This window comes from Aristolochia californica, unplaced genomic scaffold, assembly GCF_029961685.1.
Source record: "Aristolochia californica isolate CCGP_79_NKW_82.1479 unplaced genomic scaffold, dmAriCali1.0.hap1 SCAF_7, whole genome shotgun sequence".
NCBI classification, from domain to species: Eukaryota; Viridiplantae; Streptophyta; class Magnoliopsida; order Piperales; family Aristolochiaceae; genus Aristolochia; species Aristolochia californica.
In genome coordinates, this window is record NW_027182268.1 from 5,861,137 (window position 1) to 5,869,863 (window position 8,727).

The 8,727-nt window shown below is 40.6% G+C and overlaps 1 pseudogene; it reads left to right on the plus strand.

Moving 5' to 3' along the window:
• Nucleotides 1–1,878: 1,878 nt before the first annotated feature.
• On the plus strand, nt 1,879–7,796 carry LOC137936315 (ABC transporter G family member 1-like; annotated as a pseudogene).
• The last annotated feature ends 931 nt before the right edge of the window (nt 7,797–8,727 follow it).

Genomic DNA, 8,727 nt, shown 5'->3' on the forward strand with positions numbered 1-8,727 from the left:
GGGTTTGTATACAGGTATTTGGCCTGGAGAGATTAAATGGGCATTATGGAGTTGCGGCATTCGTGGTGGGAAACACTCTTTCCTCCATTCCAACTTAATTCTCATCTCGGTCGCTCCCTTCCGGTGTCGTGGCTTACAACGTTGTTGGCCTCCAAAAGGACTGAGCACTTTGTCTACTTTGCTTTGGTCTTATTCGTCTGCATGATACTGGTTGAGAGTCTAATGATGATCGTTGCTAGCATCGTGTCGGACTTCCTCATGGGTATTGGAATCCAATGGGTGATGATGTTGAACGATGGGTTTTTTTCGTTTACCAAACGACCTCCCAAGCCGTTCTGGAAATACCCAGTCTACTACATCGCCTTCCACAAATATGCCAACCAAGGTTTCTACAAGAATGAGTTTGACTTTCCCCAATGAGCAAGCCGGAGTGTCGCTCAGCATCACCGGCTAGGAAATTTTGAAGAATACGTGGCAGATCAAGATGGGTTACTCCAAATGGGTAGATCTCGCAATCTTTCGGAATGGTGGTGCTATGGTGCTATACAAAGTCATGTTCTTAAGCATCATAAAACTCATAGAGAGGCTGAAGCCCATGATCTGACCTAGGGATTTCAGTTATCGGATAAGATCCTATTGTATTTATCTCATGTTATAATTATTTTTTTCTATATAAACTTTATCTTTTCTATTCTAAATTGTATAAATATCGTTAGAAGAGTGGGCTCAAGACCACACGTCCAAGAAAAGTGTTAGAAGAATGGGCTCAAGCCCACACATCTAGGAGGTGGTATATGGGTAAATAAGAAGACTTCTCATAAAGGTGGCATGAAGTTATAAATACTTATTTTTGTATGTCTCTTCTTTTATAATGTTGTAGTCCTAAAAGAGCATTGTAAAAGCTATAAATAGAGGTCTTGGCTAAGAGGTAGAGCATTCAAGATCTCTCCTCCTTTTTTCACAAATTCGTCCAATCTCTCTCCCTTGGTAGGCGCTCTCCCTCTTCTCCTCCATCCAAACTCTCTCCCTTAGTGATTGATCTCTTCTCTCTCTCTTCTCCTTCTTCTTCTTAGTTTGGTTGAAGTTCTTATCTTGGGATCCTTGTTGCTAAGACTCAACTTCTTAGCTTATCCACACTTCCATCCTTTGATGAAATTAGTGTCACATTGCTAGGAATCCTTGATCCATCTCTTACCTCACATAATGATGTTCCATCAGCTATGTACTTCGATAATAGTGGTACATCATTCTCCAACAAAGGGCGTGACAAAATTTTTAGAGGAGGCCGAACAAGAGGTGGTAGAACTGGCCCTACCCACTCATGCACTGAGCCTTGCATATGTACCTATTGTGGTGGTCAAAACCACCTTGTGGAAAGTTGTTGGAAGCTACATGGAAAACTAAATTGGGCCACGGCTACCCCAGCCTTCGTTAAAATTGATAAACGGGAAGATAAGGTTGACTCCCAATCCGGGAAGATGACTCTCACTACTGAAGACTATGAAGTCAATTATGGAATCTTCCGTTCCACCTTTACCGACAACTACTACCACCATTGCTTCAGGTATGCTTTCTTCTTCTTCCTCCTCTTCTTCTTGGATAATAGATTTTGGGGCCTCTGAACATCACTTAGGTAACAAACACATGCTTAATTCTTTATCTTCTTGTATTTCCAATAAATTTGTTACTATTGCTAATGGTACCCAAACCAAAATACTTGGCAAGGGATCCTCTTCTATTACACCCTCTATCCCACTTCAAGATGTCATATATGATCCTCAATTCCCTTTAAACTTACTCTCGGTAAGCCAACTCACAAAACATCTAAATTGCTTTGTCACCTACTCAGCCTCTTCTTGTATATTTTAGGATCTAACTATGAAGCGGGTGTTTGGTGGCAACCATGAAAAAAGGGGTTTGTATTACTTCGACCTGCCTTCGTTAGCTGCACTTTCATCCTCTACATCCGATGCACAACTTTGGCACAACCAGCTTCGTCATCCATCTACCCCTTCCCTTTGTCATTTGCTTCCTTCGTTAAAGTGTTTATTTACTTTCAAGTGTGAGGTTTGTCAATTAAGTAAACACCAAAGGAGTACATATTCTCCTCGGCCTAAAACTACTAGTGTTTCTCCTTTTTCTTTAGTACATTCTGATGTATGGGGACCTTTGTGTGTCTCTAATATTTCTAATGTTAAATACTTTATAACTTTTGTTGATGATTTTACCCGAGTTACTTGGTTATATCTTTTTAAAGAAAGATCTGAAATAATTACTATCTTTAAGGTCTATTATGCTATGGTGTTAACTCAGTTTGATAAGAAAATTCAAATACTTCAGTCTGATAATGCTAAAGAATATTTGTCTAGTTGGTTCCAATCCTTCTGTGAAGGTCATGGCCTTATCCATCAAACATCTTGTGCCTACACCCCTCAATTGAATGGTGTTGCTGAAAGAAAAAACCATCATCACCTTGAAGTTGCTCAGGGCCTCCTCTATTCCATTAATGTACCTTACTTTTATTGGTCCCATGCTCTACTTACGACCTATTTTCTTATCAATAGGTTACCTTCATCAGTACTGGGTCATAAGTCTCTATATTCTGTATTATTTTCCTAATGAAGATCAGTTTTCTTTTCTTGTAAAGGTTTTTGGATGTGGATGCTTTAGAAAAGTAAACTTGTTCCTCATTCTATGAACTACATTTTTTTTGGGTTACTCTCATACCTAAAAAGGTTATGTCTCTTACAATCCCACCCTTCGAAGGTTACTTGTGTCTCAGGATATGACTTTTTTTTAGGACACCTCATTTTATTCCTCAGAAGATGCTCCTCCAGGTTTGTTCTTCCCTCCTACAATCTTTCTCCATTTGTGCCTTTTAATGCCGATGTTACTCACACACTCCCTCCCCCCCTTTTAATGCCGATGTTACTCACACCCCTCCCCCCTCCCCCGCGCCCCTCGAAGCACCGGTCAACACCTCACCTATGAAGTTTCGGGTCCTATTGAAGTAAGTCCTTCTCCCATTCCATTTGGTCCACAGTTTGATACTCGGCTCATTGCTCTAAGAAAAGAACATTGTTCCTATACTACTTCTCATCCTATATCCAACTATATGTCTCACCATCATTTGTCTTCTGGTTGTTCTCAGATCCTTGTATCTCTTTCTTCCACTTCTATTATGTAGTCCTATCAGGAGGCCCTGCAACATCTAGGATAGGAGACGACTATGGATAAGGAAATGCAAACCTTATATGAGAATCAAACATGACATTTAGCACCACTTCCAAAAGGTAAGAAACCAGTGGGTTGTAAATGGGTGTTTTTCGTCAAACACAATTCAGATGAATCCGTTGCTCGTCTTAAGGCCCGACTCATCGCTAAAGGATACACTCAATGTTATGGAGTGGATTATGAGGAGACCTTCTCCCCTGTTGCCAAGTTAAATTCGATACATATCTTATTATCACTTGTCGCTAATTCTTCATGGCCCGTATATCAATTCAATGTCAAAGATGTTTTCTTAAATGGCAATATACATGAAGAAACTGATATGGTTCAATTCAATGTCAATAACGAAGGATTTTTTTTTCTCCTTTCATTTCTTCATTTGTTTCTTTTCTTTTTATTTGATTCTTTATGTAGTTGAAAGTCACCTTTATATTAGCTATCCGATAAGTAATCTGTAATTATCTCTGTTATTGTTATCAGGACATTGAGGAAGGCGGCGGTGGCAAGTCGACTGTCGAAGTAATTGAACTCCTCGTGCAATCATACAAGTCATCCGCCCTTACCCAGCAAGTGACGAGACATGTGGAAGAGATTTGCACTAGGGTAAGCATGGAATAAGAACCAAGCACTGGACGGTAATATAGTTGAAAGTAACCATTCTGCCCAACCATTTTCTTAGTGTTCTTGTGTTCTTCAGGGAGGGGGAACTTTGGAGAAGAAGGGCAGCCAAGCTAGCTTTCTTACTCAATCCATCGTTCTCACCAAAAGATCATTTTTGAACATGTTAAGGGAGCTTGGTTACTGTTGGCTCCAGTTTTTAGTATACATTTCTCTTTGCCTTTGTGCGGGTACCATTTTCCACGCCATTGGGCATGATTCTGATTCAATTAAGGTAATCTGAGGTCCTCTTTGCTGCCTATGTATCCTCCATTTCCTTGCTCATCCATGGATCTTTTGTTTTCTTCTTCAGGCTAGAAGTTCTATTCTTATGTTTATGGCTTTCTATCGTACTTTCATGTGAATCGGAGGATTCATTGCCTTTACGGAGGACATGAAGGTCAATTCCATCCCAAACAGCTCATTGCTTGTCTCTCTGAAAATAATTCAATAAATGAGCACAAACCCAACTCCGTATTTTTATTTCTTAAACCACAATTTTTATTCTCTAATGGGAATTTGTTATAACGAAGACACAAATCTGAGCACAATAAACCGAGAATAACTAACCACGAAGTATATAATCAAAGAGAGAAATACAAAATAAATACAAAATCAGTAAATCAACTCAAACAACACAAAGGGAACGATCTTACATGGTTCAGTGGTAGCCTCCATGGGAGGAAACAAGAATCCACTAAAATCGGAAAGGGGTGAAGTTTTGCGGCTTCAAGCATACAAAATCGAGGTCCGATTGCTCCCTTGACGAACCCCTCTTTCTCTGCGCAGAGAATCCCCAAAACCCTCGTCGTCTCGACCTCTCCTAAAAAAACCCCAAATCAGAGCTCCCGATTTAACTTCTTAATCGGCTCCCGACACAGATCCTAACCGGGTTGGGTCGGGTAATCAGATTCAAGACACCCGATTAACAAATCTCCACCTTGGCTTGAATTCGATTACTCCTCTCTGAAAAACTGAACTTGTCTATCGCCTTCTCCACCTTGCCTCTTAGGGTATCCTCCTCAAATACTACGAACACCAAACGAAAGTCCAAACTGTGCTTGAACTTGAATGTAGAACCTGAAAGTCTGAATTAAGCAACATCACTACCCGTGACAGTTTCACGGTAGTTAGAGGGCTCTGGAAACTAAATGGTCTCTGCCACAGGTAATGCATAAGCGACCATGTCGACATAGCCGTACTCATCACCCTCAAACTCCACCTGGTCACTGATATGCCCTAACCGAATATTCCACAGACAAGTCGTGTCAATATTTGAATCTGAAGATAAGGAACATGCTGCAGAACCTATGACTGTACTGCCCTGAAGCACATAAAAAGTTACCAACATTTTTCCCTTTCATTACAACCAATGTACCCCTACAGATCTCCAAAAAACTCCACCTTCAACTGTATATCTGCAGCCAAGGGAAAGAGGAGAAACTAGAGAAAAAAAAATTGGTACATGCCGAACTTCTTACAAAATTCTCACTATACCGTCATACATCTTGATCTGAACCGTTTCAATCCCAAATAGTTTTATAGAGCAAAAAAATTCCCATCAAAATTGTACCACCATCTATCGACAGATGTCACAGAAAAAATCCTTGATAGGACACATGTGGTAGGAGCGGCCCGAATCAAGTATCCACTCATCCTGTGAGTGTGCAACACTCAACTATGAGAACATATTCTGAACCATCAGAATGATCTTCAACAACCTCTTCCTTTTCTTCTATTTTCTCCTTCTCTTTGAGTTTTGGACAATCTCTTGCAAAATTACCTGGTTGACGACAATAATAGCACTTGCCCCATTTCCCCTTTGACTTCGGCCTAGAACGGCCACTGCCTCCAGAATCCTTTTCCTTCGTTCGCCCTCGAACAAACAGACCATCTGCTTGCTCCTCGCTCCCACTAGTAGATACCTTCTTCCTCAACTCGTTAGAGTATAAAGATGCCTTGAATCCTCCATAGAGATGGTATCGTGCACATGGAGCATAGTCGTAACGAAGTGCTCATAGGATGGGGGTAAATAGCACAACACAATCAGTGTTTGATCCTCATCTTCAATGGTAACATCTATATTTCTCAAATTCATAACAATCTTATTGAACTCAATAAAATGTTCTTTGAGAGATGTACCTTCCTTCAACTGAAGAGTGTAAAGACGTTGCTTCAAATATAGCCTGTTTGTGAGAGATTTAGTCATATAAATACTCTCCAACTTCAACCACGAACCAGTTGTTGTCATCTCATCTGTAACTTCCCGCAAAACGTCATCGGCCAAACACAACTGAATAGAACTGAGAACTTTGATGTCAAGATCCTCCTTGACTTCTTCCGACATCGTAGTAAGAAACTTATCCTTTCCATTCAATACTCTATGGAATCCTTGCGGTACTATCAAGGCACGCATCTTCACACGCCACAAACTGAAACTCATCTGCCCATCAAAATTTTCTAATGTATACTTTGTAGTCATAATTACCAAAATACCCTCGATAAAAAAAATGCTCAGATGCTTAAATCTTCTCTCTGACCTCTCTGATAAACAGAATATCTCTCTTTTCACTTCCAGAATCCAATACCAAATAGTGCCCCCCCAAAAAAAAAAAAAAATTCTTCTCCTCGCCACTTCCAGAAACCACGAACAGTGCCCAAAAAAAAAAAATTCTTATCCTTTTGGCACTTCCAGAAAACCACTAAACGGAAGCTCGGGACAAAGAGCTCTCTTCCCGTCAGTGGAAACAAAGAGGGATAAATGGAAATCCAGCGCCGTCGCCGGAAAACCTCGCTCTGATATTGTTATAACGAAGACACAAATTTGAGTACAATAAACCGAGAATAACCAACCACGAAGTATATAATCAAAGAGAGAAATATGAAATAGATGCAAAATCATTAAATCAACTCAAAAAGCACAAAGGGAACGATCTTACGTGGTTCGGCGACAGCCTACTCCACGGGAGGAAACGAGAGTCCACTAAAATCGAAAAGAGGTGAAGCTTTGCGGCTTTAAGCATACAAAATCGATGTCCAATTTTTCCCTCGACGAACCCTCTTTCTCTGCACAAAGAATCCCCAAAACCCTCGTCATCTCGACCTTTCCTCAAAAAACCCCAAATCAAAGCTCCCGATTTAACTTCTTAATCAGGTCTCGATGCGGATCCGAACTGGGTCGGGTCGGGTAATCGGATTCAAGACACCCAATTAACTGAATTTATATATGAATAGATATTTCACCGAGAGAGAATAAATGGGCACTACGGAGTCGCAACATCAGTGGTGGGAAATGCCATGTCTTCCATTCCCTTCTTGTTTCTCATCTCGGTCACTCCCGCTACCCTTGCTTACTTCTTAGTCGGCCTTCAAAAGAATTTTGAGCATTTCCTCTACTTCAATTTGCTCTTATTCATCTGCATGATGTTGGTGGAGAGTCTAATGATGGTGGTCGCAAGCGTCATGCCGAACTTGCTCCTGGGGATCATCACCGGTGCCGGAATCCAGGGAATCATGATATTGAATGGTGGCTTTTACCGATTAACAAACGAGTTACCCGAGCCATTTTGGAAATACCCAGTCTAATACATCTCCTTCCACAAGTATGCAATCCAAGGATTGTACAAGAACGAGTTTCTGGGGATGACGTTCCCCAACCCACAAGCCGGAGGATCGCCAACCATTACCGGCCTGGAAATTTTGAAGAATATATGGAGGATCGAGCTGGGTTACTCTAAATGGTAGATCTCTTAATCTTGTTCGGAATGATGGTGTTGTACAAAGTAATGTTCTTCTGTATCATAAAGCTCGCAGAGAAGCTGAAGCCTAGGATCCAATCCTTCTCGGTTGTCCCTCTATCGAAGCGATCAGTACATGTCATCGAACAGCCGAAGCAAGTTAATAACTAGAGTCTATTTATTATTTATGGCTAATAATGAGCTCCTCTATTCGTTTAGGGGGTTAGTGAAAAAGTGACTTACTAGGGGGGTTAGTCCCCAATGAAGTGGAATAAATTCTCCCCGCATTACTTAGTTCATCAAATTATGGTGTTAGTGTAGAAAGGATTGAATTGAAGTGAGATTACACCATTTCATTCGCTCAGGCAAAAATGGGGGAAAGTTGATTCCTACCTATTTTACGAATCATCCACTTTCCTCGTGCAACGCGCGTTGCTTCTTCCCCCCACCCGAAAGGAAAAAATTATCCTCATTCGCTATTCTCCTCTCCCTCTCCCTCGGCCTTCGTCTCCCGATGATTTTTTTCACCCCATTTCTTCCTCTCGTCTTCGCTCTCTCTGCTTTCTCTCGTTTTCGCTCTCTGCTTTCTCTGTTTGCCCCAACTTCATTGATCTCGTCTCTCTCGCTGTGCAATGCCTAGGGTTTCTGCCATCGGCATTAGCGATTCGCGGGATTTTAGGGTTCTTACCGAGTCTATGATGCTTCGGAGAACGGATTGGGACAGGAACCTCGCTGGCACAGAGCAACGGAGGGACATTTGTTGTTGTGAGGTCGATCTAAAATTTCGCGGCGATTTCGAAGGTCTCGGAGCTGCTTGGGAAATCCAAAATCGAAGGTCTCTTTCATGGCAGGGCTCTTCGACGACGACGATGACGATGACAATGACTTATTATTTTTTATTTTTTTCACTTTTTAAAAATTTATTCTAATAACACGTAATTAGTATATTAATTTATAATAAACTTTAATCATGAATTAGTTTAATTATAATAAAATTTAAACCACCAGATTTACATTTTGTGTTAATATAATATTAATTAATAATATGTAAATAAAAATATTATGTTATTGATAAATTAATATATTTATTTATTTATTATGT